Below are 8,577 nucleotides of genomic sequence, written 5' to 3'. Positions count from 1 at the left end.
CAGCAAAGTCACAGCTGCAGCACAGGCTGGCAAAGCCACATGAGGTTTTAACCTGTAAGTGTGGGCAATGCTGGAAAAAAAAACATGGCAGGATAAATCCCATGGAAAATTAATCTTTGTCTGGGCCAGGCTGGGGAATGGACACAGCCCCACAGGGACTTCTCAAACTGGCACTGCTGCCTCACTGTCCCCTCCAGAACTGGGACCAGACCCCAGCACTGCTTCTCAGATCACCTCTCATTTTCCATGGAAGCAAACTCAGCTGTGACAATCTGGCCTCATGCACCAGGCAGGATCCCAAGGCTGCCAGGAAGGTAAATGCCAGCACAGCCCCTAATGAGGAATGATCTCTGCCAGGTAAGCAGTGACTCAGGCACATACCCCAGGCTGTCAGGTGCCAAAGCCAACACAAATAAATGACAAACAACGAACCTGGAGACTGGAAATAAAACAATGTGCTGAGTGGAAAGGCCACGATAGGAACTGACCAGAAAAGTCTCTGAGGCTGTTGCAGATAAGCAAGAAAGGAAGAAAAAAAAATCCCTACGCTTTCTTATGGTGGTGAGAGGTAGCAGAGCAGAGCTGGGCTCCTGCTTGGCACCATCCTTGAGATGGGCTGGTGGCAGAGGGACAAGGTTGTGGCCAGGTGACTGTACATTCATTCCTACAACCCATTCAGGCCCAGGGAGCACCAGGTTTGGCTTGGTGGCCTTAGACACTGCAGCAATCATCTGCAGGGACAAAGAGGGACAGCAACAGTTTCTGATTAGGGAGGAAAACTGGGGAGCCTGTAACTGCCAGGATGGCTCCAACCTGTGAGCTCCCCAAAGGAGCACGTTAAATTGGTCTCTACCAACACAAAACAAAAAGGTCACCGTGGCAGGGGGGCGTGTGCCTGTTGCAAGGTAAGGGCAGCCATTCTGCACGTCCCAGTGAGGAGCAGCAGAAAATGAGTTTTCTGTGTCAGGCATAAGTGTCAACACAGCATCTGCATCGCATTGAGTATCTTGGGAGAGACCGGGGATGACAAGTGCACTGACCTTTACAGGGAGAGCACCAAGTGTCTGCAGGCTTTCTGCTGCAGAGCAGAAGTGTGCTGCTTGCCTCTTACCTTAAAAAAAAAGGTGCCTCGAGGACAGAGGGTCATCTCCCTCCAGGACCAATATGCCCTTAGCTTTGCCCCAGAATCACTTTGTAGCTGCACAAGATCTTCTCCCAGCTGGTCTCCTGCACTTTCACTCCATTGCCTGTTGACTTTGAAGACAAGGTTGTGGAAGATGCTTGTGGAGCTAAACAGCACTCTGCCCTCAGCCACCTCTAATCCTGGACAACCCAGGCACGCGCAGTCCAGCCAGCAGTAGATCACCTACAACTGCTGGAGTGTCACCAGCAAGGAGGTGGCAAGCAGCAGCTATGGCCACTCACCCATGAAATGTAAATTTAATGTAACTATTTGCAATGTAAAGTGCTTTGGGCTTTTGAAAAATATGCTATTATTTGTGCCTTTTATTGGAGAGAGGGGGGAAAATATATTCAGAAACAGTCTCTTGTGCATGTTCACTTCTTTCTGCATCCAGAGTTATGGAGTTTATATTGAAATTTAGCAGCTGTGGGATATGCAGACCAACAGTGCCATCACCACTAAATCATCTCTTATTTAGCTAATGCCCTTCATCGCTCCCACTCTCCTGCAAGAGCTACATATAGAATAGAAAATGACCTGCCAGGCTTCCAGCACAGTGGTCAAAACAAATTCCTCCTTCATTCAGTTCCTCCAAAATGCACTGTCTCAAATATACCAAAAAATGAGTTTATAAATATTTCAGGACTGGTGGGTTTATTCTTAGGCAATAAAAACATTTTCCCAAGAGTCTTTTCTTTTTGTTTGTTTTCGTTTACCTTGCCAAAAAGTGTCCAGCTCAAAACAGTTAAATCAGTTGTGAATGAATATATGTAAATGTGTTAAAGAACATCTAATCCACCACTGACACTACTAAATATTTAATTCCATTTAAAATTATGATAAAGGGTTATTAACTTTCTAGCCTCACACTGCATATTAAGGAGCTCTCTTATTTTAACTGTACATCTGTAGCTATTAACAAAGCAAGGAAAACACACAAAACCAAAAAGACTTGCAAACAGAAGTATTTCAATTATTTCACAGTAATGTGGGTTTTTTGCCATCTCCTGACTTTCACATTCCCCCTACTCCCACTTTCAGGTCAACATCATAAATTCTGAGTTTTGCAGCCAAGGAACTGGAGTCACTGTTAACTCAGAAATTAAGAGATTATGGGGGAAGCAGCTGGGAAAAAACAGTTATTGTTAGAAGCAATGCAAAAACTTCTTTAAAAATGTTACTCTGAACCCACAGACTTGAGAGGAAACGTCTGCAGTCAGTCCCTGCAGAAGATGTTTAAGCAGAGCTCTCATGTCACTTTGCAATGGGCAATCAATTGCTCATGCAATCAACTAGCTGAGTGCCAGAGAGAAGTGATAACTTCTTGGCTCCTCTACATCACTCACAAGCATCTGGTCACCTCCTTGGTCTGCAATGGGAAGTCTTGAGATGGGCAGGGGGCAGGTTACCTGCTCTGGAACACTAAGCTACACCCATGGCAAGTGGCAGAGCTTCAGCCAGAAGTGGGCACATCCATCCCACCTCCTGCAGGCAATGAGACGCCCCTTGTTTCTGCTTAGATTTAACTAGTTGACTACTACAAGCTAGTTACATCTTCATAAATCCCCCTCCAAAAGTACACACTTTTCCTAGTGAAGTCAAATTATTGAAGACCACGTGGCCTGGTGTGGCCTACAAGAAAGCACAACCACCTGCTCTTTACTTTTCTTTCTTTGGTTCAAAATAAATCAGGCCTCAGGCAGAGCAGGCTGGGCTCAGGGAGGGCCTGCTCATGGGTCAACCTGCACCCACTCCACTAAACCACCCACCCATCTTCACCCCCCCACTATTACCTTCCAGTGGACTTGTCATGTGCAGGGACTGCAGGATTCCAACATCCAGCACTCCTTAGGAACCTGCAAGTGTCCAGGACAGCTGTCATCACACCCCACAGACCCAGCTGCCTCTCAGGGCTGCTGGGATCCCATTGCATCAAACATCACCTTCACAAGCTTCTGCCCCTTTTCCACACAGCTTTGCTCTCATTTAGCCTGCCCAGTGAAACGAGTGAAAACCTAAAGCTATTTATAATAATTATTCTGAAGGCTGTCTACAGAAAATGTAGAAAATAACACTGGATTTGGAAAAAAAAATAATCACTAACCAAACAAAACCCTTTTAGCTTTAATAAAAACATTTCAAAGCACTAGAAGGTTATTTATAGGGTGTGTAAAAGTAACTGGAGGGGAAGCAGAGTAAAGGGAGTTCAAAGGGTGTCTGTGAAAAAAAAACCCACTGTGTTATTGACACTGCTTCCTGCTTTCTCACACTCAACAGCCTTCTTAAAACAAACTAGAGGAAACAACAGCAACAAAAAAAGAAAGCTACTGAGGGCTATTTGAGATTAAATAATACTTTTTGACAGCTGGTAGGAAAAGGACTGGTCCTGCATTCATGCTTACAATAGCATGCTGCTCACTTGCATTGTAGGAGCATCTGCAGGCCCAAAGGGAGCCACAGGTAGGGCTGGGGGGTGAGAGATGGGAACGATGGGAAGAGCTGAGCCCTGACCTGCAGCATCAATAGCAAGGTGCTCCCACAAGGTTCTTCCTTGCACCATAATCCTCCAACGACCCCTGCAACTCGTGCCTGGGGTGTTTTTGTAGGGCAAGTGTTTTTTGTTGCCTCAGCCTGAGGTCACCAGTCTCCCTCTTGTGAGGACCCCAACTATTTTGGGACGCAGCTCTGACCTCTCCCTGCCACAGTCGCTGCCACCGGACTTTGGTGGGAGACACCACCAGCTGCTGGGGCTGCCCACACAGCCTCAGATCAGGATGTGTGGGAGAAATTTTCCTGGCAGAAACATAGCTTCGGGCAAAAATAAAATCATGCAATGCCTTCTTTTCCTCAGGGCTTTGGAGCATCCACAGGCTGAACGGGGCCAGGAGGGAGGCTGAGGGATTCCGTGCCGCTCCTGGCTTCTCCAAGGAGCATCTTCCATCTCTTGCTTCCTGGCCAGGCCCAGCCCTCAGGAAAGCCACCCACACCTACAGAAAACCCTCAGGTTTTTCCTTCAGGAAGCTAACCTGGAGATCCATCCATAGCATTCTCCTAGCAGGTTCCTTCCAAGCATAATATTTCACCCCTTTCTTCTGGCCTGTCTGGGGAATGGTCATTTTCTCCTGGCACATGTAGATAGTCTGGCCAAGGCTTGGATTTCCTTGGATTCAACTTTCCTTAGTCTCTCACCACACCGCCCCCTGCAAACACCAGGTACCTTAGTCAGACACAAAGAGAGAGACATATTCTGATCCACTCATTTCCCCAAGAAAGAAGAAATTACATCCTTGAGAATAATAAGAAGCACAGAATTAAAAACTGCTAAACCAAGTCTCACACACCACCTTATAGAAGCCACCTGCCCTCCCCTCTCCCCCAACAGGCAATGAAGCAGAAATGAAGGACATGCAATTTTTGCCATATTAACTCTCAGATTTGTGCATTACAGAAACCATCAGTAAGCAATGAAAGAGATGATGAACACCAGCTGGCTGGGCTTCTCCTGTTCTAAGCATCAGAAGAAGCTTCAGCAGAGAAGCCACTCTGCAGATAGTACCCCAGTGTGGGAATAGCAAGCACCAGGACCTCCCCTGTAATTGCAGCTCATTAGATGTGCACCCAGTGGACTCCAGTAGTTGAAAACTATGATGGAAAAGAAAAAAAACAAACTGGCAAGTGGCTTGAAAACTGTTTGAGAGAACATGCACTAAGAAAAGTCTGCAAATGCATAAGCATTATTAGAGGTGTGTATTCAGCTGCCAAGAAGCCTACATGGGGTTGTGAGAAATGTTCTCCATCCTGCCAGGAAGAAAAAAAAATCCTGAGAAGTGATGGAGGAGGAAGAGACAGTTAAATTCCTTGGAAGAACCAGGGTGTGGAGAGGGGCACACTGGGGTAAGGACACAGGATTACATCCCTCCTGTTCATCCTGCTCCAAGAGGGAAAAGGAGGCAAGCACCCCTGCTGTATCCCAAGGTCCCACCTGGAAACCTGCACCAGTCAGTGCTCCACAGGTGACCTTCCTGCTGCAAAGAAGTTGCACCGAGTGTTAACGAAGCCGAGAGGATTTGATGGCCAGAACATGAAAGCTCCAAAAACATATACCCTTTAAAATGTCTTTTCTTCTTCATCTCTTGCTATTGCCTTAAAAACAAACAAAAACCAAACCAAAACCCCAACAGAAAACAAAACACATTACACATTGGATTACTAAATTAACAAAAAGCCCCAGGGCCTGGGAACCCTTATTCCGAATGAGGAAATTGCAGCTGCAGAGGCTGGGCAGCACCAGCCAGGACCAGCCCGTTGGCCCCAGGCTTCCCTAACAAGCACTAACACCACGGGCAGGGCCCACAACAGCAGCTGAGTTTTAGGGGCTGGATCTCAGCCCCCCATCTTGCATGGTTTGGGGAAGGAGCATCTTTGAGTGGGAAGAGCTCAAAATGTGCTTCACTGAGTGGGGCAGCTTGGAGATGAGCGCTGCTGAGTGCAAAGACCCAGCTGCCAAGGCCTCTCCCTGGTGTGCAGAATCCCCAGGTGCAGGGAAGCCCTGGGTTCAGCTGGCTGCTTCCCCTCTGTTCCAGGAGAGCCAGCCACTGTATCGGATATTCATTCATTTTGGGCTAACTATCTTTTCCATTTCTGAACAGCTTCAATTTTCTTGATGTCTCAGGGAATGGTTTATGAAGAAATAGAGCCTTGAGGGTGGACAGATGGAGAAAAATCTCCCTTCTCACCAAATTGATCACTCTAATCCTTCACCTGCTCAGCACAGACACGGGCTGCTGGCATTGGAAGGTGCTGCAGCTCTACCTGAGGAGCAGCTCATCCAGCTGCCAGTACTGCTTGTATCTCCCCTGGACTGAGACCTGGGAGGAGGATGGACAAACCCAAACCACTTCAGGTGACAGAAGGAAGAGGAAAGGAGATGGGAGGGTTCATACCTGAGGTCCCACTCCAACGCTGAGCAGCCTCAGGGCTTGTCCGCAGGCAGGACTTGCTTGGATTTCATTGCTGCCCTTGCCCCCTCCCTCTGCTGCTGCAATTCTGTGGCATAAAGGAGCTTCACTTCACTACTGCTAAGTACAAGAGGAAGAGAAACCCACTGTCCTTGTTAGGAAGCACTTGTATAACAATTTATCCATGCCATGGGCTGAAACTGAAACTGCAATGGAGCTGGCAGTGAGACACTGAGATCTCCAGTGTTGGCAGAACTCAAGAATGGGTTAAACAAACAGCTGTTGGGAAGGATTTTGACACTGATCAGCATGCCTGAGGGCAGGAAAATGGACCTTGCAAGGTCTGTTCCCTTCCCATGTTCCCTGATGCAATAACCTCACAGGTATAGTTTTCCCTCCCCAGTCCTGGAAAGTTCTGGGGATGCTGAAAATGTGACCAGCTCCAGCCAGCCACAGATGCACCAGTGGTAGAAACCATCTTCCCTCAGAGGGCAGCCTTGGATAGCTGGCATTGAACAAAATGAACACGTAGAAAGGAACGTGCAAGGAATAACTGTGACTAGTAAAATTTACCCAGGTCTATAGGGAAGACAACTTATGGATACCAGCCTACACATCATGTAATTCAAGGGTCTGCACCCAGATACTAAGGGTGGAGCCACACTGACTCATCTGACCATCACCATGCTTGTCCAGAGACAGCTCCTCAACCCTCTGCTCAGTGGCCAGGGTGGCAGGACATCTGCCCAGTCATAGTAAGGTTTCCCTCCAGGGACCTCATCAGCAGAAGTAAACAGAGACCTGGGCTGACCATATTTCTAGTAGAGCTGTTGGTAGAGTTGACCATGTGGGTGACACAGCAAACACCCAGTGGAGCCATCCCAGCAGCTCACTCCAACCCCCATGCCCTTCCCTCTTTTGGCTCCTGTGACTCTCAATTAACACTGATGATTTCACTGAATAGCTGGCTGATTTATTTTATTTCTCAGGCCAGTAATATATGGAAATATATTCTTAAAAATCAAACAAAATTCACTTTACTAATAGATGGGCCATTCTCTGACATTTCACAGAGGAAATGAGCATTTGTGCCCAGTGGCATGTTGTCCCATGACTAAACCCCTATAAAGGACTTAAAAAATACCTATTAGCCAAGCTCATTAGTTTAAATATCATTAAAATAAATGTTATTTCTCTAGATGTAGGCCCCAAAGTGAATACCACTCTCAGTGGTTCCAGGTCAAATACTAGTTTACTCTAAGGACTCTTGGTGCTGAAAATAGAAAGGGTGTTAAAATCAGTTGACACAACTGCAGTGCTACAGAAGAGTCCTGGTACAGAAGTGGATCTGCCTGGGCCTCTCCGTACAGTTCAAAAGAATTTATGGCAGAATTTATGGCAAGAATTGCCATAAATATGCAGAATTTATGGCAAGTTTGCTTTTCTGTAAGAATCAACTTTAAGTTTTCCCATTGGTTCTGCTAACATTAAAAAGATCTTTACCTTAATTGTACTTTAGATTCATTCATGAGAGAGATGCAGCTGTGGATTTATATTTTCATTGCTGTTGGCTTTGTTGAGCCAAGGCTGCCAAAAGGGAGCACTTCCTTCTATTTCTCACCATACTTCACCAAGAAAATTGTTTCCAAAACTCTGAACAGTTGTGTTTTTATTGGAATACGGAAGTTAATAGGAGGCAGTAGAAAAACTAATGATATAACTGAGGTGTGTGTGATGGCACAGAGGTCACACAACCCTTGCTTTGCTCTGCTCAGCCCATCTACTATGGGTAACGTAACAGAGAAGAAACCTATAGTGGCTCCAACGTCCGTGGACTGAATTTACAGAACAAATAGTTACTGATGAATAACATCGTCACGGCGCAGCGCACATGGCAACCACAAAGTGATTTCCACAGCCCTGTCCCAGCAGGCTCCTAACAGTCTGCAGCAAGCAGGACCTTCAGCCAGGTGCTTTCTACCTCTAAAAAGAAAACCCTCCTGAAACACCACACCAACTGAAGCAGGCAGTTGTACCTCCAGCAGGTATTTGCAACCAGTCCTGCAGCTGCTGCAACTGTAAACACAAATTAGACAGCAGGCAGCTCTGAAGGCTGGATCTCAGTCATCTCTGGAGTGAAAAGTACATGTTATTACAAGAGCAATTGGTATGTTGCCATTCTCAGAGCATCATGAGCTGTACTTTCCTTGTTAGCAGCACCTTGAGAACATTCCTGCCAGTGTAAGAGAAATCCAGCATTAAGGTCTCCCTGTTAGGGCTATGACAGATTGCAGGGAGAAACAATGCGGTGATTGAGGAGCTGGACTAATCACACCAATTGATATAAATTACCATGTCAGCTCTACCATTGCCTCAGTCTGCAGGTTTACACCTCATTAAGCTTCCAAGTGCCAGATGAATCAACAGGGTTCAGCA

The sequence above is a fragment of the Chaetura pelagica genome, unplaced genomic scaffold (assembly GCF_000747805.2).
Source record: "Chaetura pelagica isolate M959 unplaced genomic scaffold, ChaPel_1.0 scaffold24, whole genome shotgun sequence".
Classification (NCBI taxonomy): domain Eukaryota; kingdom Metazoa; phylum Chordata; class Aves; order Apodiformes; family Apodidae; genus Chaetura; species Chaetura pelagica.
The sequence above is the reverse complement of the archived record's forward strand: the minus strand, read 5'-3'. Positions refer to the sequence as shown.